Genomic DNA, 25653 nt, shown 5'->3' on the forward strand with positions numbered 1-25653 from the left:
AGGTCTGCATTCTCCTTTTAACAGCAGTGTCTGGTGGTGGCTATGGTTAAGGAGTTCCTAAAAGCTCTGTCTGATTTTACGTACCTTCTTGGTCCACCTTTCCTGTTTAACTTGCCAGTAGTGGCACATTTTTTTGAAAGTTTTGCTTTACTTGTCCCATCCCATTCTATTTATTGTGCCTTGCTGGGATTTATTGCTGTTTTGACAAGAAATTCTTGATGGCATCTCCGATTGACCTATTGTATAGTTGTCTGCTTTGGCTTTTAATGCTGTAAGCAGTTCTGTAGTGTTAGACCTGGCACCATTGGCGTGGGTCTCCCTTCCATTTTTCGCTGTCGTCTCCTATGTTTTTGCTGGTGTTAGATGCTCTGGGCGCTGTGCCACTGCCATTCAGTGCCACAGCGCGAATGCTCCCTGTGTAAATATGACATGTGAATTGGTATATCCATGATTGGCTTATTTGGTTTACCTGTTAGTCCCTAGTAGCGTGGCCTGTGTGTGCCCAGGGCTGGTAAACCAAATGCTGCTGGTGGGCCTGCAGCGCTGGTTTGCGCCACCCACAGAAGCAGCTTGTAAAGTGTGTCTTAGACCTGCCACTGCAGAGTCTGTGTGCAGTCCAGAACTGCCATCTTGGCTGTGAAGTGTACCCACTTCCCAGCCCCTGAACCTGCCCTTGGCGTCATGTAAGCCCCCCCTGCATTGTACGTGTAAGGTAGGACATGCCTTGGTGTGTGTACCATGTCCTGGTAGTGAATTACACCCAATTTCGTTTTTCACTACTGTAAGGCTACCTGTTCTCCATAGGCCAGAATGGGCAGTTTGACTATTCCATTCTATAGTCCTAACTGACCCAAGGAATATGGTAGAAAAACTAATGTAGTATGCCTGAGCTCAGAATATTAAAATACATCTTTTGGTGACGTTTATTTTTATATTCTGTGTTTGAAAATACCACTTTTAGAAAGTATGTATTTTCTTGCCTAAGCCTTCCAGTGTGCTCTGCTGTTATGTGTATAGAGAGATCTTCATTGGAGTATGGGGAGGGGTAGCTCCTTGATCTGAATAGGGCTGTGCCTGGCAAGGTGAATGCTGGCTCCACCACCTACTGTGCGTCTGATGGCAGACCCCCTCTTTCTGAAAGGAAGGATGCAGCCTAGTAAACAAAGTGCTCCAGGACTGAGCAGAACTGGTTCTGGCTGGGTTCAGTGACTTGTAGCTTTTGAGAACAAAGACTTTTGGGGTATAAATATCTGTGCTGAAACCCCTACAATTCGTATTGCTCCTGGACAACAAGACAAACCTCTGTCCGTGTAACTGAAGGAATCTGCAGGAGGTGACTGTCCTTGTGCTTGTGTGCGGTTTCTTGGATTGGCCTTCGGTGGTTACCATTGGACTTGGAAGAAGAGGGAAAAGGACTTCGAGAGAATTTTTATTTATCTTGCCACAGCAATCACCCAAGGGCTAGGAGAGAGCTAGCCTCCTGTGGAAGTCTCAGGCACATCAGACTTCACCACCAGCCTCCTGATTCCTCCCAGAGAGGATTTCTACCTGCAGGTGAGGCTCCTGTGAGTTCCAGGGCCTCTAGTTCTACTACAGAGAAGAGAGTGCTGAAATCGTCGCTAACGCACGTTTGCGAGCCACCGCAGCTGAAAGCGCACCGGAAAAGCATTGCACGTTTGCGGGCTGCCAAGTGCTCGCTAACCCCACAGATCATCGCATCGAGATCATCGCATCACGATATCGCAGCGCAGACGCCGGGCGTCCTCCTTTTTCATTGCATCGCATCAGGATCGTCGCTCCCTCGCGGAGCGCCATTTCTTCGCATCGCAACCCGATCGTACACGCAACAGGATCGTCGCCACGTCTCCTCCCTCGCGGCAAGGAGTCATCGCATCGCCGGCCTCGCGTGCCGAAAATCATCGCTACAGCTTCTTTGCGACATTTTGGTGGTTTTGCAACGAAATCCAGGTACTTTGTAAGTAAAAGGGTCGCAGAGACCACTGCTTTGAACGGACTTCCTCTTTGCACACTTTGAACTATTTTTGCAGCATTTCAAGAGTAATCCTATATTACAGTATTGTGGCTTTTTACCGTTATTGGCCTTGTGTGGTGTCCCTTTGTAGTTTTCTACACTGTGTTACTGTGTATGGTCATGAATGCTTCACACACTGCCTCTGAGATAATCCTAGCTGCTTGTGCGACGTTACCACAGGGTTGAGCAGGGGTTATCAAAGGGTGTAGCCCTCTTACTCTGACTTAGGAAGAAAGGTCCCTACTTGGACAGTGGCCAGCCATTGCCAACTAGAGACCCCCATTTCTAACATGTAGGTAGTGATTACATTTGCTTGAAGGGTCGAAGAATTTTTTTAAAAGTTTTATAACACTTTTTTTGTTTTTCCAAGTTTAATAAATAGTTCAGTACGATTGTCCGTGTTTCACATGTGCAAAGTTCAACTGTGGAAATACAAGGCAAGAAGAAAGGTACAATCGTTTGTGTGGAGGATAAAATTCAGTCAATATCAGTAATGCTAATTCAATATGAGGTATGAACAGGAAGAGGAAAAACAGTCCTGGGCACTGATAATAGCGCCAACCAACCCCCAATCAGGTCGATCAAACAATACATATCGTAGCTATTACGCAACTGTTGAACTGCAACCAAATTCCTCCTGCTGTAGCCCATGTAGCTCTCTATGCTTAGTTATATAACATACTCGCCAGCCATGTCCACACCTTGCTTTAACTGCGGCTAATGTATAAACTTTCTTCGGTCTGTTTACTTTGTCCCACGAGGACGTTGTACCCACAAATTGTGTGCCAATAAAGTTTCCTTCCCAGTTTCATTCCCTGTCTACCTCCGCCCCTCCACTCCACTCCTCCTCTCACCACCGCGCGATCCTTCCCTCCTCCCTGCTGTCACTCATGCGCTGCCCCTCCCACTCCCGCCTCCTACCAGAGGAGCCCTTGACACGTGACCCAATAACGCCCTGCACCCGGAAGCGCATTGTTCACCCTATGTAAGCGGTTTCACTATCGCTACACCGCATTGAAAAATACCGCACACGTACGTGGCGGCCAGGGACTGCTGCCTGCACTTCCTGTAGACTTTGGAATTCAGCTTCCATCCACCCAACGGTAAGCCACCACGCTGGCTTCTGCGGCTCAAACCGGCACAGCCGCACCCTCCGGCTTTCCCCTAACGAGCCTCGCTTCCTCCAATAGATTCCGGCATTGCCTGTTACCGCGCTTGGCACCGATCGCCACAGACACCACGGCTGACTTCACTCCATGCAGCCCACTTGAGCTCTTCCTTGGTGAGTTCCCCGCGGCAGTACCTCTGCCAATCCTCGCCCCCCTCCAATCTCCCCACCCGCCGACCCCCCTCCATTTTTTTTTTTTTTAAATCTTGACTCTCGATTCACAAATAGCCCACAACCCATTTAGGTTGCTCAGTGGCCCGGGACTCCGACCACTCCGCCTTTCCATCGCTGACCCGCTCCGATCTACAGTTAGGTGAGTTCCCTCCCGCTCCGCTTGCTGTCCCCCAGCCCCCTCCCCCTTAGCCATTAGTGTTCCACCATCCCTCACCTGTTGTACCCACGACACAGGCATCCATCGCTGACACCACCCGCCTAGATGACTTTGTGCCCCTTCTCCCCCGCTGCTGCTTTTTGACTTCCACTCGCTGAGCTGTGTCCCCCTCGTCCCCCGCTGCAGCTCCTCCTTTTCCTTTTTTCCAACTGCTGAGCTGCGCACTTACACTTGCCATTCCCTCGCGGACTTCAGCCGCTTCCGCGCACTGTGCATGTCTATCTGTCATGCACTTAGACCCATTTGCACGGTCTTCGCACCCCCGCTACAATTGACTCCACTTGCTGAGTCGCGCACTCACACGTGCCATTCCCTCGCTGACTCCAGCCGTTGTCGCAGCTTTTGCCTTCTTATCTGTCATACACCGAGCCCAAGCCACATGGCTATTGCTCCTCTGCTGCAGCTCCGACACCTTATATTAATTATCTGACTGAGCTGTGCCCTCACCCCGTGCGCCCTGTCTGCTGGCCCGCCGGCCTTCCCCTGTTCTTCCCACCTTCCAAACCTGGGATAGTGCCCCACTTCCCACCGTCCTTCTCCCACCCCGCACCACCTACCCACCCCTTCCCTGAATTCTCCCCCCTTGTTTCTTCCCCCATACAGCACCTGTTAATCAGAAACCCGGTCCTGATGATGATCCTGACTCGATAGGATCGAAACGCCGTCGACCAACTTTCAGCGCAATTCGCGGCGCATCTGTCTCTATGGTTCACCAAAATATTTTGAATAATACAATTCAAATACCTGAAAACTTTTAAAGCTGAACCATAACTCTGTATATATTCTTCTTCACAATTGTCACCCTGCGCCTTTTGCTGTTCTTCACCACGTGTCACTTGCGTCGTCACTTTTCATGTCACGAGCACAACGTGCACCTATTGTTTTTGGGTTGCCTTTGCAATTTATGCCCACAGTGCTGATATAACTGCATTGTGTAAATTGCTATAACTAAATATATGATGCCATGAGCACTTCCAAAACCAAATAACTTGAGTCTCCCTTCTTCCTTCGTGTAATTCTTTGTACATACATATAGAATTGCCTTTTCCTTCAATAATACCTGTTGAGACATTGTCGCTAATTTTCACATATGTACCCAGATCTCAACGTGGTTTACGGGTTTATGCTCCTGTTGCTTTCTACTAGTTATAGAACATATCATGTGAGCATGGGGATGCTGCTGTGGTACTAATCTGTAGTTAGCATAGGGGGAGCCACTAATGGGGGACCATATGATGTGAAGGGCAGTCTGCTCAGTTCACACTATCATCCTAACCGTCTTGGGGTCTCGGTCTAGGCCGAGGGAAGAGTCCCCGTAGACAATATAGAGCCTTTTTTTTTAATGAGTCAATCTGTGGCGATCGTAATGTATCTGAAAACTGTTTGTCCATACTGGGATAGGGAGGGGCAAGCCAAGGCCATGTGATAAAACTCTGCCCCCTCCGCCTTGCAGCTAGGACATTCTGCTTGCGCAGTAGGGAACATTTTAAAAAAAAGAGTTTAACAGAGTTTTATATAGCGCAAACTTGACCCGAAGGTATCGGGTATCAGAGAGCTTTACATATCACCAGTTGTGTTACATGAGGACACATTCATTTTTGTTAGGCACGGGGAGATTACGCGATTTGCCCAGAATCACTGGATGTTCAGCGTCATTTCCGAGACTCGAACCCGGTTCCCCAGATTCGAGGTTGACCGCCCTAGACGTTAGGCCAACTCCTCCCAGGTGCATTCTCTTAAGTGCTCTGGACCAGGAATTTTCAAGGGTGTCCACTAGTATGTGAGTGGAAGTAGCTTATGTCTTCTGAAGAGGGCGAAGCATTACATGAAATCACGCAGCTTGGGTGGGAACACTCCTGCGTAATTCTCGTTGCTGGCCCAGCGTACATTTCTCCACGTGGTCGCACAGGTCAGTTGTGCAGCCCAATAATATAGCTCAAAATCTGGGGCAGACAGACTGCCTTTAGTTGCAGGCAGTTGGTGTTTGTCCAAGCAGATCCTACGGTGTCTTGTATCCTATAGTAAAGTCAAAACTAGAATGACTATTTCCTGAAATATGGAGGCGGGTATTTGTATTGGGAGCGTGGAATACAGCTGTCGCAGCAAGATTACCATTTTCAATAGGGCTGCCTGATCCATACCCAACAAAAAGAGTGTATGTCAAATGAGATTGTGTGGCACAGGAAGGCCAACGTCGCCCGTATGTTAGCCTTGATGAATTGTGGGGTAGTACGATAGATCCCCACTCCAAAGTAATGAAAAGTATGTGGTTCCCAGTGTAGTTGCACCCCTGTGTTCATGAGCCTTGTATCAGTTACTGGTCCATTGACATGGTGCCCTGGGATTTGTCCCAATACATGGCCAGGCCAAAGACCCCGCTAAATTCTCTGAGGCCATGATCACACCCTCCACATCTGTGGTCTCCCCACGAAGACAAAGTAGTAAGTCATCCGCATACAGGGAAATGTACAGTGTGGAGGCATCTGTGGTAAACCCTGGTATGCATAGCCTTGCCGAAGTGTAAGTGCCAGGGGTTCAACCGCCATAGCAAACAACACATGGAAATACTGGGCAACCCTGTTGGTGCCTCTTTCAATGCGACACAGTGCTGAGAGGAAAACCCCCCCAATCTTCACGTGGGCTTCTGGGTCTGTGTAAAGAGGTTTGGTCCTGGTGAGGTATCCCCTACCCATACCCATAGCCGTCATTACCAGGTACAGGTAGTCCCATCTAAGACACTTTCTCCACGTCCACCGTCATCACCATCGCTTTAGGACAAGTCTTTGGTGGGGAGTGCAAGACATGGACCAATTGTCTGTTATTTGCGATAGTGCTGTGATTTGAGACAAATCCAGACTGGTCCGGATGCACAAGTTCCTGCAGATGGGGTAAAAGTCTGGTGACCAGGATTTCACTAAGAATTTTATAATCCACATTTAAAATGGAGAGGGGTCTATAAGATGATATGTGTTCTTTCTCTTTACCCAGTTCTGGGGGAAGCACTAACAAGGCCTCTCGCATCATAGGGGGTAGTGTGCCTTTGATTCTTGCAGGGTTATAAAAGCTCAGTCAGCTTAGGGCCTAGGATATTGCTAAAGGTCAAGTAGAACTCAATGGGAAGCCCATCCGTCCTTCGGACCTTGCCTCGTGCCAGGGACTAAATGGCTCTCCCCACCTCCTGAATTTGGACATCCCCCTCATAACCGCCGCCACTTTGCTGCACACCCTAAAAGTCCTGGCATTGTGTGGGCCAGTACACACAAACAAGGACAGTGGACCAAAAGGGCAACCAGTCAGGCACCAATCCAATACAATCACCAATTGAAATTTGTTTAAACACAACAGTGAGTTCTTGTGTGCAAAATCTCCAAAAATGCCCTCTGTCCAAGAGCACTCCCCTGTTGCCAGGGGCAACCAAATAATACACAGAATTAGAGATACACCACTTTGCAGAAATATTCAAAAAGTCCTTTGCATAATAATTCTCTAAGAAATCCACCAAATCGTTGTACACTGGCCAAGTTCTTTTATGTTCCTTTATTAGTTCTTTCTTTTTAAAGACAGACAGCCAACGCGTTTCGTCCTAAAAAACAGGACTTCTTCAGGGCTGTAAGTTAAAAACATATAAAAAACTACTTTAACAATACAATACAAACTTTAATTCAAATGTATGCAACATCTCAAATAACAGAAAAAGACACAAAGTCACGAACAACATTCAGCAGGAGTCACATACCCGAGTTTACAGGAGGAGAAAACAAGTTTAGTGACTACAGTGAGCCCAAACATTTTGTCTGGCATATAACAGTCTGTGTATAAGATTTACATGACTTTCGAGAACCACAAGGACATGTAGACATTGTATATAGACATTTGATACAGTAATTCATTGGAGAGCAATAAACAGAAAAAAGTCACTAGTTTTTTTCTTAATATGCGTGAACAACACCAAGAGGATAGGCATCCGACCACTAAAAGAACCCAAGTCTCGGTATCAATTCGGAAACCGTCAAAATGTTGTCTATTTTTATGGGGACACCCCCAACATCCCATAGTCTATTGCAATGTAATAACAAAAAACAAAACAATAATGATGATAGTACCTACCAATGTAGGAATTGTGTAGAAAATTATTGTAGAGAATTTGGGATGATAACCCCGGCCAGATGTTATGTTGCGACAGGGGTGGTATTTAGACCCTTGCGTTCCGCTAGGAAGTTGACCAGAAAAAATGGAAAAAAGAAGAAAGAAAAAAGCGAAGGCGGTGTCAATCAGAATTTCTGGGAAAAATAGATAATACTATCACATGTCCAAAACCCTGCCTATTTGCACCATTAGTGTGCAGAAGATTTGTAAGGACATACCTCATCTATTTGGGCCAGTACGTAATCCAACCAAAGCGAAAGGTTGGGTATTCTTCTATTTTCTTAGTATCACTTGGTAATTTTACAGGCAAAAGAAGAGCCCATGTGGTATGATAGCCACAGCAATGTAATGCCGCAATACAGTTGTTACTCCCGAGGACATATCAATGTCCCTGTAGGGAAAAAGAAAACCAAACAAAGAAAATAACACTAAATTGCATCCTATGAAAAAACAAAGAAAGGGGAGAGAGGGAGTTCATTTCAAAATAGATATTCTATTATCAAATGTTTATGGGTACTAAAAGACAAAAAACACCATATTATCTCCAGCCTCAAAGTCTAAGCAGTCAGTCTAAGAGTGCAAACCCTGATCAATTGCAGTATGTTTAGATTAGATTAATCGTGTGAGAGCTACCTCATACGATACTGCCATGAATGAGCATCAAAGTATCTTCTATGCGCCCGTATTATATATCTGAAAGTAACACGTTAGTTAGATTCCTCACCTTAGAATATCCCCAGGCGTCAGGCTGGATCCGGAAAGATTTTTGTAGCAATACCCCTTGCGCGTCGCTAGGCGTCATCTGCGGCTCCGCGTCCGTCGTTGGCGTCGTGCGCCGGAATGACGTTGTCGGAGTACTTAGACGCTGCCCTCGCGCGTTGACGTCAGTTCTTCTTTTTTCCGCGCCAGACAGCGCCGATCCGGGAAGAGCTTACCCCATAGTCAATTTTTGACTAAACTTTTTGACTCTTTTTGGTCTTCTGTCGACTCGACTCTGGTGCCGGTAGGATGCCTGGATTTAAAGCCTGTGATGCCTGTCATCGACTGATGTCAGTGACGGACCACCATCGCCGGTGCCTTTACTGCCTGGGGACCGACCACGACGCGGAGTCGTGCCCCGATTGTCAGGCCTCGACTTCGAAGGCTGGGCGGGAGCGGTCCCGTAAGCTTCTCGAGCTTCGGCACTCTGCTCCGCGCCGCTCACGGTCCAGGTCCAGAAGGAGGTCCAAGGACTGGTCGCGGAGCCGCAGTCACCATCATCGCTCGTCGGGCTCGAAGTCTTCGGGTAAGTCGAAGCGATCAAAGAAGTCCAAGAGGCGACACCGCTCTTCGGACTCCCCTCGCCGGTCGCGCGACTCGGCCGAGGGTCAGGGTGGTCCCACCCCCGCGGCTCCATCGGAGCCGCAGGAGCCGCGTCTGTCTCCATACCCACCGGTCCCTGGGACTGACGCGACTCCGGCCCTGGCGCCGTCGACGACTTCGGTCCCGACGCCGCAGGTCCCCGAGGGATCCAGGCCCGGATCTCTGTCGGCGCTGGTCGACCTCACGACGCCGCCGGCGCCGACACCGGTTCCACCTCCGGCGCCGTCTCCGGACGACGCCGTTCCCCGGTTTAGCCTTTGTCCGGACCCGGCACGGCGCCGACCGGCGCCGCACCCGACGCCGATGGATGAGCGTTTTATCTACCATCCGGCTCAGATCGTTCCTCCTGTTTATCAGGAATCGGATGACGGGGGCGACTGGGAGGGGTCTGAGGACCCTATGGCCCTCCAGGGTCAACTTTCACAGGACTGGGCAGACGAACTGGGGGATGCCAGTGGTCTGGACACTTCACCGGACGCTGGTTTCATCTCTCCTCCGACTGTGGCTTCGGTGGAAGGTGCAGCTTTTTCAGTGGTGCTGCGCAAGGTGGCCGAAGCCCTGGGGCTCGAGTTGCCTGCTGTGGCCGTGAGGACTAATATCCTCACAGAGGTGCTTCAACCGTCAGCAAGCTCCACAAAGCCTCTGCTGCAGTTCAATGAGGCCCTCATCGACGTTCTGCAGGGCACTTGGTCCAAGCCCTCCACAGTTTCTCCTGTGGATCGGAACGTGGCCCGGTGCCACCGCCCTGCTCTGGGCGACCCCAGTTTCCTGTCCCAACATCCCACCCCCGAGAGCCTGGTTATCCAGGCCTCCACTTCCGAATCCTCCTTCCCGTCCGCTCCTCCGGATCGGGAAACCAAGAGGCTGGAACAGTTCGGAAAGAAACCCTGAGTTTGGGCCTGCGGTCTTTGAACACAGCTTGCCTCTTGGACCGTTTCTCCCACTCTCTGTGGGATGCGGTGGAGGACGTGCTGCCACTGTGTCCGGAGGAGGCCCTGACACGTCTCTCCCAGGCACTTGCTGATGGGCGAGATGCAGCGCGAAATGCCATACGGTGTGGACTTGACACCACGGACTCGCTGGGTAGGGCGATTTCCACCACGGTGGCGCTCCGGCGCCACGCCTGGCTGAGGTCCATGTCTTTTTCGGGGGATGTCCAGAGTACCCTCATGGATATGCCCTTTGATGGCGCTCGCCTTTTTGGTGAGAAGGCGGATAGTGCGCGGGCTCGTTTTAAGGACTCCCGGGCTACGGCTACGTCCTTGGGTGTCTCGGCCCCACGGCCGCACACTTCCGCCTTTCGCCCCTTTCGTGGCCAAGGAAGGGGCGCCTCCTCACGTCCGCCTAGCCACCGGCTGCAGAACCACCCTGCACGCGGACGTGGGTTCTGCCGTGGCGGTTCTAAAGGACAACGCGGTCAGTCCACATCCACCCCGGCAGCATCCGCCTCAAAGCCCTCCTAGTCCGAGCTTTCAGGCCCATTCCACGCCAGTGGGCGGCAGATTTCGCCATCACCTGCTCCACTGGCGCTCCATCACTTCGGACAGGTGGGTGCTGAAAATCGTCCGAAGGGGCTACTCCCTCCCCTTCGAGACGACCCCTCCAGCCATGCCACCGCAGTGCCACCGCATATCGGAGGATCACTTGAATCTTCTGCGGGATGAAGTTACGGCCCTCTTGGCCAAAGAGGCCGTCGAGCGCGTTCCTGGTCCAGAAGTAGGCCGTGGTTGCTATTCCCACTACTTTCTGGTTCCCAAGAAGGGCAAAGGGGGCCTACGCCCTATCTTGGACCTCAGGAGCGTCAACACCTTCCTCCGGAAGGAACGGTTCAAGATGCTAACTTTAGCTCAGGTTCTGGCTGCCCTCGACCCTGGAGACTGGATGGTAGCGTTGGACTTGCAGGACGCCTATTTTCACATCCCCGTCCTGCCGGCCCACCGGCGTTACCTGCGGTTCACGGTGGGTCAGGAGCATTTTCAGTTCACCATGCTCCCCTTCGGCCTCACCAGTGCCATCGGGTGTTCACGAAAGTGATGGCGGTGGTCGCAGCTCATCTGCGCAGATCGGGGGTTCCAGTCTTCCCCTATCTCGACGACTGGCTGCTGAAGGCGGGCTCGCCCCAGCAAGTCGTCTCCCACCTCCAGACTACGGCCGACCTACTGCATTTGCTGGGGTTCTCCATCAACGTGCCGAAGTCACACCTGAGTCCCTCCCAGAAGCTCCTCTTCATAGGAGCGGTTCTCGATTCGGTGCAGTTCCGGGCTTATCCTCCGGAACAGCGATATTCATGCTCTGATTCCCATCTTTCGGCCTCTATCCTGGGTTTCGGTCAGGTTGATGCTGCGGCTTCTGGGGCTGATGGCCTCCTGCATCCTGTTGGTGCATTACGCCAGGTGGCGAATGCGGGCTCTGCAGTGGGACCTGAAGTTTCAGTGGGCCCAGCATCGAGGCAACCTGTCCAACCATGTCTTGATCTCGGAGGGCACTGCGAAACAGTTGCAGTGGTGGCTCACGGACCGTGATTGGGTCAGAGGCAGATGCCTCTCCCTACCCCAACCGGAGCACGTAGTAGTGACGGCCGCATCCCTCCTGGGATGGGGGGGCCACATGGGAGAGGCGGAGATCAGAGGACTCTGGTCTCCGGCGGAGGCTCAACTCCATATCAACCTTTTGGAGCTGAGAGCGATCCGGCTTGCACTGAAAGCCTTCCTTCCCTCTGTCCGGGGAAGTGTCGTGCAGGTGTTCACGGACAACACCACCGCCATGTGGTATTACAACAAACAGGGCGGGAGGCTCTGCGCCTCTGGACATGGCTGGAACACCAGGGCATCACCCTGGTGGTTCAACATCTGGCAGGCTCTCTGAACGCCAGAGCAGACGAACTCAGCCGCCGGTGCATGATGGATCACGAATGGCGTCTGAACTCGGACGTGGCGCAAGGTCTCTTTCTGCAGTGGGGAGACCCTTGGTTAGATCTATTCGCCACCGAAGAGAACGTGCAATGTCAGCAGTTCTGCGCGTTGGAATTTCCAGGGCAGCACTCGCTCGGAGACTCTTTTTGTCGCGAGTGGAGTTGCGGTCTGTTGTACGCCTTTCCGCCTATACCACTTCTGCCCAGAGTGCTGAAGAAGATCAGGCGCGACCGGGACCAAGTTATCTTAGTGGCTCCGGATTGGGCACGAAGGTTCTGGTATCCCGAGCTACTCAGTATGTCAATCGATCCCCCGATATGCCTGCCTCTTCAGGAGGACCTTCTGTCGCAGCAGCAGGGGACGGTCCTCCACCCGAACCTGTCCAGCCTCCACCTCCATGCGTGGAGATTGAGCGGCGGCAGTTGATGCCATTTGACTTGCCTCCTGAAGTCTGTGATGTCATTCTGGCAGTCAGGCGTCCCTCCACAAAGACGGTATACGCCTGCCGGTGGAACAAATTTGTGGCATGGTGCACAGCAAAGGCTGTGGATCCCCTTTCCACCCCTCTTTCTGAGGTTCTACTCTTTCTTCGGCCCAGCAGGGCTCTGCTTTGGGCACCTTGAAAGGTTATCTTGTTGCAATCTCTGCCTTCTTACGGCTTCCTGATCAGCCTTCTCTTTTCAAGTCCCCTGTTGTTTCACGTTTTCTCAAAGGCATTACTCACATGTTCCCTCCTGTCCCCTTCGTAATGCCTCAGTGGGACTTGAATCTTGTTCTGACCTTTCTGATGTGCGCTCCTTTTGAGCCTCTTCACAATTGTCCCATTCGTCTTCTGACCCTGAAAACTGCTTTCCTGGTAGCTATCAACTCGGCTAGACGGGTAAGTGAGCTCCAGGCTCTGTCATCTACGCCTCCCTTTCTTTCTGTTCATCCGGACAAGGTTGTCCTCCGGCCTCGTCCTTCTTTTCTACCGAAAGTGGTGACCCCCTTTCACATCGGGACATCTGTCACGTTGCCCACCTTCTTTCCGCCTCCGCATCCTTCAAAAGAGGAAGAGAGACTCCACCGTTTGGACCCAAAATGGGCGCTGTCCTTTTATTTGGACCGCACCAAACAGTTCCGGTTGGACGACCAACTTTTTGTTGGATACGTAGGGGCTAAGAAGGGAAAAGCGGTACACAAACGGACCATCTCACGGTGGGTCGTGTTGTGTATTAAACTTGGTTACTCCTTGGCAAAAAAGGACCCTCCTGTTGGGTTGAGGGCCCATTCCACCCGGGCCACAGCGGTTACTACTGCCCTGGGCCGGGGAGTTCCCTTGCGGGACATCTGTCAGGCGGCGACGTGGGCTTCACTGCACACGTTTGCCAAGCACTATTGCCTGGACAGCCAAGTCCGGAGAGATGGCTACTTTGGCCGTTCTGTTCTCTAGGACTTTCTGGTGTGATCTTGGTTCGCAGACCCACCACCGGGGTTGGTATTGCTGGGGTAACTTTTCTAAGGTGAGGAATCTAACGAATGTGTTTCTTTCAGATGAACAAGTTACTTACCTTCGGTAACGATGTATCTGTAAGAAACATTAGTTAGTTAGAATTGACATCTAGGGTTAAGGTTATCCTTTTCAGGGCCCTAGATTTTTTGGCACCAGTGTCGGTCTCTTGCATGGCTCTGCGTTCCTGGCGCGGAAAGCTATGTACAAGAACTGACGTCAGCACGTGAGGGTGGCGTCTAAGTACTCCGATGTCATTCCGGCGCACGACGCCAACGACGGACGCGGAGCCGCAGACGACGCCTAGCGACGCGCAAGGGGTATTGCTACAAAAATCTTTCCGGATCCAGCCTGACGCCTGGGGATATTCTAAGATGAGGAATCTAACTAACTAATGTTTCTTACAGATACATCGTTACCGAAGGTAAGTAACTTGTTCTTCCAACTGCTCCCAACAAATCCATGTGTACAAAAAACATTTAAAGCGAGCAGAGTCGCATATCTGAAAGGACCGCCAAATATGAAAAAAAGACCAACACCCATGATAAAGGTGCCTAAGCTGGAAGGCGTCCTCAGGTTTTTACTTCTTCGTACTTGTACATGCACTACACCCATGATAGTGTGATGGGTTCAAGGGCCATGTAGTACATCAAAAATAAAGCCTAACTCCTTTTTTTTTTCCAAATAGCTCACCCCTCTTAGTCATAGTTCAATCTCAATCCAGCGATCACCGCTATATCTACAAACAGTCCCACTTACTCGCTATCGTCAATCCAACGTTGCATTGTAGATGGCGTCCTCCTGCTGCCCAACTATTCAAATTGCGGTAGACGAGCCTTAGTGCACGTAGTACGGTCATGTGACACGCGTGTGCGACATGATCATAGAAATGATCATAGAAATAGACAGCGGGTACAATATTGCAAGTCACAGCCATATTGAGACGATTGTAAGCCCTTACAAAGCAGAATAAACGGTAACTGCGCCCGATACAAATCAAATGGATCATACCAATATGAAAATTACCATTAAAAGAAAATTTATTATATGACCGATAATTCAAAAATTCAGAATCACGGTGGGGGAAACTTGATGTATATAGTCCGGTCACGTGACCCGTATACATGACGTCACTGTCGACCAAAACTGCGGTTCAGTAATTACAAACCACCTCCATATTGGAGTGGTTATGAACCTTAGTAAACAAGTAAAAAGTATCAATGCCTGATCCAAAACCAATTGATCTTGCCGATTTTAACAATTATCAATGAGGGGAAATTAATTTACCAACCGGACGTATTTTGTCAGCAATTTTAGTGGTCAATCAAAGACCTAGTATGCAGATTTAGTGGTCAATCAAAGACCTAATATGTATAATTGCATGTGGAACAATTATTATGCCACCATAATGAAACGTGTATGGTGTACATATTCCAAATTAGAACTGATTCTAAGCCTGGTCTGAGCCTAATGAGAAACGCCAAATCAGCGAATCCGAATAACCACAATAACACAACTCCATATGCCAAATACGGTCAATATAAAATACGACCGCAAAGTGCACGAGTGTTAAGAAACGAATATAGATGAAAAACGAGAAAGCAAAAACAAGAAATAGTGTATTACTACAATTACTATTTAAAAAAACAGGGTTGTTATTCATGTAAAAAACCCAATGTGACTCACTCCAGAGGTGTTACATACAGATATCAAGATAGTAAAACAAAATGGAAAAAGGGGCATATGGTCACGTATGCTTTGTCTCAGAATGGATTAGTAAAACAGAACAATATATTTGGAATCTGTATAATGTAACCATGTGACCACATATCTACGCTACAATGGCTCATGAAAACATGATATACAGCAATTGGGTACAAACCACTTGGTATCAGCTGAAACCCCATACAATTCAAAAAGGGATCTGACTCTGAGGAAGAGGGATTTGGGATTTAATATAGAGATACATACACCGAGGTTCTTAAAGATGGTAATGCATTTCCTCTTCGGTGTTATGCCCCATTTGTGTGCCTCTAAGACGACATATCCAAACCGCCTCACGGCGGCGCAACGCCAATTCCCGATCCCCCCCCTTGGGTGTATTGGAATGTGATCAATGCCGTGGAACCACACGCTATGATCGTTGGCATAATGTTGCCTCATGTGGTTGGTCATAGGATACTTGAGGTCATTGTTCCTGATGGCATGAACATGCTCCTGTATGCGTGTTTTGAGTGGTCGAATTGTGCTCCCCACATAGATTTTTTTCACACCCGCAACCAAGAACATAGACCACATATTTCATGTTGCAGTTTATGAAGTGTCTGATTTCGTATTTCTTGGTTGTATTGTAGGAGAATTCCTTGATTTTATTTCTCCCATATGTACACATGTTACAATTAAGGCATGTGACAAAACCCATTGGAGCCGGAGGTAGCCAAGTTTTATTAATAAGGCTCCTAACGTAACTGGGGCAGAGTAGATTTCGCATTGTCTTGCCCTTGTGAAATGTTACTTTAGGTTTAGATGAGACATGTTCTGTCAGGCTGGGAGTATCGCGTAAAAGGCCCCAGTGCTTCCACAAGATGTAAACAGAACAGTACTGTTGTTAGTGTACTGTGTGGTAAAGGCCAAATGTAAGTTCTTAGATTTAACACGGCCTCTATCCCCTATGGCAACCAATGTACTTGCTCTTGTGACCCTTTGTACATGTGAGTCCGCTTTTTTCAGTATGGCCTCATTGTACCCTCGATTCCTAAATCTGTTTTCGACCACTTGGATGTTTTTCCTGAATGCTTGGTCGGTGCTACAGTTCCTACACATGCGTACCATTTCTCTAAAGGGGATGTTTTTAATAACAGATTGTGGATGAGCGCTAGTAGCACGTAGTGTGCTGTTACATGACGTGGACTTTCGAAAGATTGTACTTTGAATGGTGTTATCTTCAATGTAAAACAGAAGGTCCAAAAATGCCTTACTACTTGGACTATGTTTCATGGTCAAATGAACATTATGAGGATTATTGTTGAGAAACGAATAGTACTCTGACAACTGATCTTAACACTCGTGCACTTTTCGGTCGTATTTTATATTGACCGCAATCGGCATATAGAGTTGTGTTATTGTGGTTATTCGGATTCGCTGATTTGGCGTTTCTCATTAGGCTCAGACCAGGTTTAGAATCAGTTCTAATTTTGAATATGTACAACGTACCTGTTTCATTATGGTGGCATAATAATTGTCCCACATGCAATTATACATATTAGGTCTTTGATCGACCACTAAATCTGCATACTAGGTCTTTGACCACTAAATTTGCTGACAAAATACGGATGGTTGGTAAATTAATTTCGTCTCATTGATAATTGTTCAAATCGGCAAGATCGACTGGTTTTGGATCAGGCATTGATACCTTTTACTCGTTTACTAAGGTTTATAACCACTCCAATATGGCGGTGGTTTGTAATTTCTGAACCGCCGTTGACAGTGACGTCATGTATATGGGTCACGTGACCGAACTATATACATCAAGTTTCCCCCACGTGATTCTGAATCTTTTAATCATCGGTCGTATAATTAATTTTCTTTCAATGGTAATTTCCATATTGGTATGATCCATTCGATTTGGATAGGGCGCAGTTACAGTTCATTCTGCTTTGTGAGGGCTTACAATCGTTTCAATATGGCGGTGACTTGCAATATCGTACCCGCCGTCTATTTCTATGATCATGTCGCACACGCGTGTCACATGAGTGTACTACGTGTACTAAGGCTGGTCTACCGCAATTTGAATTGTTGGGCGGCAGGAGGACGCCATCTACGATGCAGCGTCGGATTGCACAATAGCGAGTAAGTGGGACTGTTTGTAGATATAGGGGTGATTGCTGGATTGAGATTGAACTATGACTAAGAGGGGCGGGCTATTTGGGGGAAAAAAAGGAGTTTGGCTTTATTTTTGATGCACTACATGGCCCTTGCTCCCATCATACTATCATGGGTGTAGTGCACGTACAAGTACGAAGAAGTAAAAACCTGAGGACGCCTTCCAGCTTAGGAACCTTATCATGGGGGTTGGACTTTTTTTCATATGTGGCGGTCCTTTCAGATATGCGACTGTGCTCGCTTTAAATGTTTTTTGTACACATGAATTTGTTGGGAGCAGTTGGAAATATAATACAGGCGCATAGAAGATACTTTGATGCTCATTCATCGCAGTATCGTATGAGGTAGCTCTCACGCGATTAATCTTTTCTCCGCCAAACATACTACAATCGAGCAGTGTTCGCGCTCTTAGACTGGCTGCTTAGACTTTGAGGCTGGAGATAATATGGTGTTTTTTGTCTACCTAGACGGTCTTTTAGTACCATATACATTTGATAATAGAATATGTATTTTGAAATGAAACCCCCTCTCTCCCCTTTCTTTGTTTTTTCGTAGGATGCAATTTAATGTTATTTCCTTTGTTTGGTTTTCTTTTCCCCTACAGGGACATTGGCTTTACTTCTGATATGGCCTAGGGAGTAACAACTGTATTGCGGCATTACATTGCTGTGGCTATCATACCACATGAGCTCTACTTTTGCCTGTAAAATTACTAAGAAAATGGAAGAATACCCAACCTTTTATCATCTTTCGCTTTTATTACGTACTGGCCCAAATAGGTGAGGTATGTCCTTACAAAACGTATTCACATTATTTGTGGAAATAGGCAGGGTTTTGGACATGTGATAGTATTATCTATTTTTCCCAGAAATTTGATTGACACCGCCTTCGCTTTTTTCTTTCTTCTTTTTTCCATTTTTTCTGATCAACTGCCTAGCGGAACGCAAGGGTCTAAATACCACCCCTGTCGCAACATAACATCTGGCCGGGGTTACCATCCCAAATTCTCTACAATAATTTTCTACACAATTCCTACATTGGTAAGTACTATCATCATTATTTTTTTGTTATTACATTTAAATAGACTATGGGATGTTGGGGGGTTTCCCCATGAAAATAGACTACATTTTGACGGTTTCCGAATTGATACCGAGACTCGGGTTCTTTTAGTGGTCGGCTGCCTATCCTCTTGGTGGTGTTCACGCATATTAAGAAAAACTCTAGTGACTTTTTTCTGTTTATTGCTCTCCAATGAACTACTGTATCAATGTCTATATACAATGTCTACATGTCCTTGTGGTTCTCGAAAGTCATGTAAATCTTATACACAGACTTATATGCCAGACAAAATGTTTGGACTCACTGTAGTCACTAAACTTGTTTTCACCATTCTTCTGTAAACTCGGGTATGTGACTCCTGTTGAATGTTGTTCGTAACTTTGTCTTTTGATGTTTTTTCAAAAATTGCATTCATTTGAATTAAAGTTTGCATTGTATTGTTAAATTCGTTTTTTTATGTTTTTAACTTGCAGCCCTGAAGAAGTCCAGTTTTTAGGACGAAATGTGTTGGCTGTCTGTCTTTTAAAAGAAAGAACTAATAAAGGAAAGGAAAATAACTTGACCAGTGTACAACGATTTGGTGGATTTCTTAGAGAATTAATATTCAAAGGACTATTTGAATATTGCTGCAAAGTGGTGCATCTCTAATTATGTGTTTTAATTGTGTGGGTCAGTATCACTAGAGGCCTAGTAGAGCCCAAGGTAGTAGTCCACAATTCTGAGTTAATGTCGCCTTGGGTGTGCATCCTCCCACCTAAAGCCATGGAGATGGCTAGTATTTGTTTCTGGGTCTGGGAGGGGTTGGCAAGTCAGACTTGTAAGCGACCAGTCGTGTCCCCCTCTCTGTGTGCTTTAAGATGTAAACGGTAATCTTAACACCTCAGCCCGTCTAACATCGCCAATAGTTTCTCCTTAGCATCTGTGAGTTGCTGCCGCATCACAGGGTTGTTGGGACTCCGTTTGTCTAATGCATTGAGTAGCTGTTCTTTCTGGGCAATCTCTTTGAGTAGTTACGTGAATACTCCCACCGCTGTAGCAATGCAGTGCCCCTCACCACAACCTTGAATGCCTCCCATTCGTTCAGTTTTGAATCTGTAGTCCCCTCATTGTCCGATTAATAATTCTTCACTGCCGTTGCCAGGGACTCCTGGAACGCCATGTCCTCTATGGTGTTCTATTTAATTTCCTAGTCCGATTCAGAGAGCGAGGTTATTCCCAGCTAAGCATCAGAAGGAATGGGTTGTAATCTGAGTGTGTTTTAGCCAGGTATTCAGTGCGAATCCCCTTGAGACTATGTATGTTGCAACAAAGCAGTGTGTCTAGTCGCATGAACAGATCGTGCATGCCTGAATGATAGGAATATTCCCTATGCTGGGGGTGGTGTCCCTCCACACATCTTTGAGACCCCACTCCTGTTGCCATAGCTGAAATGCCTTGGACTTTGCATGGATTAGGGAGGAAGGTAAGGGAAGGTTTGACCTGTGTAAATCTGTATAAGCTGTACAATTGAAGTCCCTGCCAACTTTCAATGAGTAATGAAAAAAGCGCTGGGAGGTGAGGGGACAGTGATTGCAAGGCAGCCGGTTGATCAGTATTGGGAGCATAAAGGTTCACTATCTCCACATCTTTCCCCTCTAGTTTGCCAGAGGATACTATGTATCATCCTTCTGTGTCTACTGTAGTAAAGTAGGATCTTTTTGACATAGTTACCCCCTTTTTTTGCCTGGTTTCAGTGTGTTTTACTGTAGTTCAAAGGGATCCGACCAACTGGCCCCAGTGGCAGTGCTCTCCCCTCTAAATTCTCTGATAAGTACTATGTACACTCCACAATTGGCATACTGGGGTACAATTATAAGTCCCTAGTATATGGCACTGAGGTTCCCAGGGCATTGGTATGCTAGGGGTCTCATATGGGCTGCAGCATGTATTATGCCACCCATCGTAGCACAGGCAAATTGTCTGCAGAGCTGGCATTGCAGTATGCGTGAAATGGTGCTTGGAATGTATATAGTGGACACTGTCAAGTAGAGATGTCCAGCTTCATAATGGCTGCCCCGAACCTGGTCATGTTTGGTATAAAATATGTTGGGATCATGCAACTACACCGATCCCAGTGTTAGTTGCATGATACTGTGTACTGGGGGCTCCTTAGAGGACCCCCCATTACCTACGTGTGTAGCCTTGCAGGGTCTGCCTGCCAGCCCGCACTGCTGCCGACCTTAGACAGTGTTCTGCCCCCCTGCTGATGATCTTTACTCGGGTAGGGGAAGCTGGACAAGGAATTTCCTGTGAATTAGGTAGGGTGGGGGGGCGCTTCAGAGGGCCACCAGACTGCATTGAAGGGCACATTTGGTTTGCCATACATGCATAAGCCAGTTTTCCCCAGTTCCTCCAGGTGGCCACTTGATTATGCCATGTTGAATCTCGGCCCTTGGGAGCATCAGACTGGTTAGAACAGCTGAGCTGAGCTGAGCTGATAGGGTGGTCACCACAGAAGAGGTCCTTACTCTTTTTAGGGTTACGTAAGGGCTCCCCGGAGGGTGGGTCCTTAGATTCGTCCCAACAACAACTTCTAGATCCGACTGCCTGTCGTCTGAAGACTATCCCAATACTCTTCTGCTGGTGGACACTAGAACTCTGCTGTTCTTTAAGCCAGGACCTACGACAAGACTGCTCATGTCGGAAGATTCCTGCTTCATCTTGTTCCCTGTGCTTTTCCAAGTTCTGCAACTCTGTGGCCATGCATCCTCCGAGTCACCAAGGACTCAGCCTGATCCCAGCCAGATGGAACCTCCCCTGGAGTGAAGTAGTCACTTCCCTGCATCTGCAGGCACCTCTACGACGACCAGTGTGCTGATCCTGTTCTCCTTCAGACATCGCCCAGCTCTGCAACACAGGTGACGGTTTGTTCGTTCTCCAGAGGCCTGACCAGTCTTCCCTGCAACTAGGGCGACTGTAATCCCGCTTCAGCCTACGTGAACCACCTCCCTGTGCACTGCGTCTGTTTGTCATTATGAAGGCTTGTTGGATCACCTAACAAAGGATCTTCAAGCTCCAAGAAGCCCCAGCCTCCAGCTCTGCACAGCTCCAAGAACGACATCCTGCCTGCATCCTCTGCATCATGGTCCTCATCTCTTGTGCGCTGTTGAGGCTTCCCTGCCACTCCTTGTGCCTGCTACCAGAGGGTCCTCTAGGGGGCTCCATCGATTCCTGCTGGCTCTTCTGCGAGCTGAGGGCTAGTCCTGACTTACCCTTGCTGGGTTTGTCTCATAGACCTTGCCAGTATGCAACACAGCAACTTCTCACGCAAACCGTTTTGCATTTGCCAAAGCTTGTTGGTGGTGCTGCCGACCACTGACCTTCCTGCACTTGTCAGCTGCCGTAGTTAGTGGTCAGCTGCTGTGCTCCTGCATCATCACCTGAGCTCCACAGCTGCTGCTTCATCCTCACTGTGCTGCAGCAAGAACCTCCAACCAGGGCTGGTATTGTGCTCCGGTGCCTCATGGTCACCTCAAGGTGGTTTGGACTCTGTCCTTGCTGCTTTCAGGTTCTTCTCATCGGAATTTTGCGTCCTGGTTCCACCAGTCCGGTCCACAAGACGTTGTAGCTGCTGATCTTCCACGAACCTCTATTGGCATCTACGGGCGTTTCTAACTCCACTTCACCCCTGTGATCACTAGTGTAGGTATCCATAGGTGGGTGGCTCTCCAACCTTCCTTGATTCAAGCGGTTCCTTCAGGGTCCTTTGGTAAGGGTCCCAGAATTGTAAAATTGCAACCGCGACTTACCCTCTGTTATCCAATTGATGTTTGACCTGGTGTAACCACTCTGCACCCAGACTCCTTGGGGTCCCTGGCTACTCACCTTGGGTGGTTCCATGCTCCCCTTGGGTTCCTCCATTCTTGGTACTTGTCCGGTTTTAGTACTTGCCTCACATTCCACTATTTTAGTATATGGTTTGGTCCCCCGGTTGGGCCCTACTTGTTTTTCCATGCTGCTTACCTCTTCCTTAATAATTTCCTGTGTGTAGTTGATATCTCTGGGTAGGAAATATACCATGTTAGTGTCTAGTGTGTACTAATAAATACAAAGTATTTTTATACTCACCTGGTGTAGTTCTTTCTTGTGTGAAAAGCCTACTGACCGACAATAGTGGTACATGTGTATCCTTTGGCCCCCCTCTGAATAAGCCTTAGATGCTCTCCACAACTACCCCTTGAGAGCTTTGGTTTTCAGGGACCTAAAAACTATCACTAAGGGTTGCCTGGACTCAGTTCACAGTGCCTCACCATAGGTGGACACCATATACTGAGCCAGCCTCCTACATCTATCACCTTGAATTGTGGTAAAAAGGGTACTCCAGGTAGAACCCATATGAGTACCCCTCTGGCAACTGCAGAGTAGGTTGTAGAGCAGACTCTGCCCACCACCTTTTTTACAAGGCTATACCCTCTGCCTGAGTAAGGTGTGTTTCCTGCAGCAGGATGATCTGAACCTTACGTCTTCACATGTAGAACTGGATTCTATATCTTTTGCTAGGGGAGTTCAGACCTTGCACGTTCCAGGTGAGGATATCAATGGTAGTGTGGCATAGCCAATGTCCCATGTTACATCCCTTTTAGGTCCCAACCATGCCCCAAACTGCAGTCTCAGATCCAGCAATGTCCATACATCCAACATTGCAGCAGGTGGCAACAGTAATGAAAAATAAAAATCAAAGCATATACAAACAAACCCCAACTGTGCCCACAAGGACGATAGCACTGTGGCACCTTGTTCAAACTGTTCAATTCATGATATAACTCTATGCTCCTACCACTCTCCCGAGGCACCATAGGGGGAAAGGGATAGTAATACCTACGGCGTGCAATAAAGCCCCAGCCCTGGGCTTAACAGGACTACCTGGTGCAACCGTACCATGAGCAAGTGGGAAGCAACACACCAGAATGGGAGTGCAGACCGGGCACGCCCTGAGGTGTCAAATAAGCTTGTCTGTTGTGTGTGGCGTGACTATGGGCATTAGGACACTACCATCAGAATCTGAAGTGACGCCCATACTGGACTGAGCATCGTTGTCCGAGCTGGGATACCCCAAACCTCTGCCTAAGTCTAAGGTGCCACCACTGCTCCTCTCTTCCTGCGCCTGCTGCTTAATGGGTCACACCACACCCCATTTCAGGCCACAGGAGTGCCGGTGTCTACACTGAACTTTCATTGAGGGGCACAGGAGTGTACAGCTCCCCGGGTCATAGGGATCCAGCCACTGCCATACCGACTCCGTTATGGTGAAGAATCTATCTAGCTGAATCCAAAGCTTGGCAGGAAACAACAAGGCATAGCTGATCCCAAGCTCATGCTGAGCCTTTTTCACCATCAAGAAGGAGGCCTGCTGACACTGTACTGTTGTTGTAAAGTGTGGGAAGATGGGGACCCGTGCATTGTCTACTGTGAAGGGGCCCTTAGAGTGCATCTTTCGGAATATGTAGGCATTTGGTGGCATCGTATGCGCCCACTCCGGGCCATAGTGTTTCGAGAGGCCCTATGGGGCGACCACCTCCTGCAACCAGTCCTCCATGTAAGAAAGCATAGAGGACCCCTCAACAAGTTCCAGCAAACATATCAACCTGATATTATTTCATTGTGCTCGACCCTCCTGGTCCTCAGTGCGTGTCTCCAGTTTTTTGACTTTCCTCATTGGGGATTTTAAGTCAGCTGCCTGAGCTTGGGACACAGGCCTCAGGGCTTCCATGTCTGCCTCCCCCACCCGGAGGTGGTCCGCCATCTTGCGGTTCATCATCTCGCAAAAGGCCCATGTCTACCACCAGTGAGTCTAATTTGGTTCTCAAGGACATCCGTTGTGGAACTTATGGCTGCTGATATAGTATCCAGCTTGCCTGTTGGTGAGGAAGACGATCCCCTCTTGTGGATCAGCAGCTCGCTTGTCAACTTTCTGGTAGTGGGATCTCCCCATATTGGAGCAAATGTTAAGAGCAAGGGGCATGGAGGGTTGCAAAATCCTGCCCTCTTTAGCTGTATGAGGTGAGAGTCACCCTCTCCTGTCATCGAGTCTGTTGTGCCCGTGGTGTTGATCCCCTTTTCAATATTGTGGAAGGTGGCCCAGGTGTTCTCCAAAAGGTGATTATTCCGGTCCGCCAGGGACTGGAGTAATGATCAAAGGTCGTGCCTCGTGGTATTTCAAACAGCCCGTTCACAATGATTTCTCGCCCGGGTGTCACTCGGGGCGGTAGCAGGTGACCGCAGCGATCCACCTCCTGCCTCTGGACTGCGCCGCCCTGCTAGTTTCCCGTGTCATCAGGCAGTCGGCAAGCTGGCCTATGTCCATATAGACCCAGCAAGCAAGGCCCTGGCAACTGGGCCGCAATTAGCAATACATCTGGGGCTGCGGTATGCTATGCCGCACATTAAGCCCTCACGACAGCAGTCAGCCAGGGGTCCAGGCCACACAGGCAAGCCCTCAGCTGAGCCGTTGCTCGGGCCCGATACCCTCACTGCCACTTCCACCTTGCTTTTACAGACCAGCCATCACTGCCAAAGGCCCCTCCACCGTCAGCTGCAATCATGGCTCCATTAACTCTAACCCGGGGTGGGGGGCTTCTAGGAGAGATCTCAGGGTGAACAGGTGGTCTTTTCTGGGCTCGGATGAGCTGGGTTTCCTCCAGAATTTTCAGGATTGCCTGGGGCCAGGAAATATTTTGCGTGGGCAATAGTGTCAGTGGACAGGAGGGGGAATAGCCATATTCATCTAGGAACTCTGGTTGTCGCTGAACAATAAACAAATGCTTCTAAGGTGGGTCAGCTTTTAAGTATCCTCACGAAGAGAGGTGCAACAGTAAGCAAATTTTGGTAATAGTTCCACAGACTCTTTAAGTCCACCATTACCTTTCTTAGGTCTCTTAGAAAAGTAATGAGTGTGTGATTGGTGCTAGAAACTCCTTCTCCTCAACAAATACTTTAACCCCCTCCCTAACTGAACTGTGTTCCAATAGCTCACTGTCTCTATGACTAGCCCCTTTGCGACCGTCAGTTGTTTGATTGTTGCAGCTGTCTAATATGCCATTTACTCCTTTAACTCATGCTGTTCTAATTGTCCGCATACTGTAACCACCCTGATTGCCTAACGATTCTCTTTGTCTCTATTTATCCTTGTACTTGAACCCAAGTGTCTCGCATTGGGTGAAAAGCCATTTTATT

General features: G+C 48.6%; 1 protein-coding gene across 3 annotated transcripts in view; it reads left to right on the top strand.

The window, feature by feature from the left end:
• Nucleotides 1-25653, top strand: part of FAM135A (family with sequence similarity 135 member A) — a 907387-nt gene that overhangs the window by 559357 nt on the left and 322377 nt on the right. The window lies entirely within an intron of this gene.

The sequence above is a fragment of the Triturus cristatus genome, chromosome 6 (assembly GCF_964204655.1).
Source record: "Triturus cristatus chromosome 6, aTriCri1.1, whole genome shotgun sequence".
In the NCBI taxonomy this organism is placed as follows: domain Eukaryota; kingdom Metazoa; phylum Chordata; class Amphibia; order Caudata; family Salamandridae; genus Triturus; species Triturus cristatus.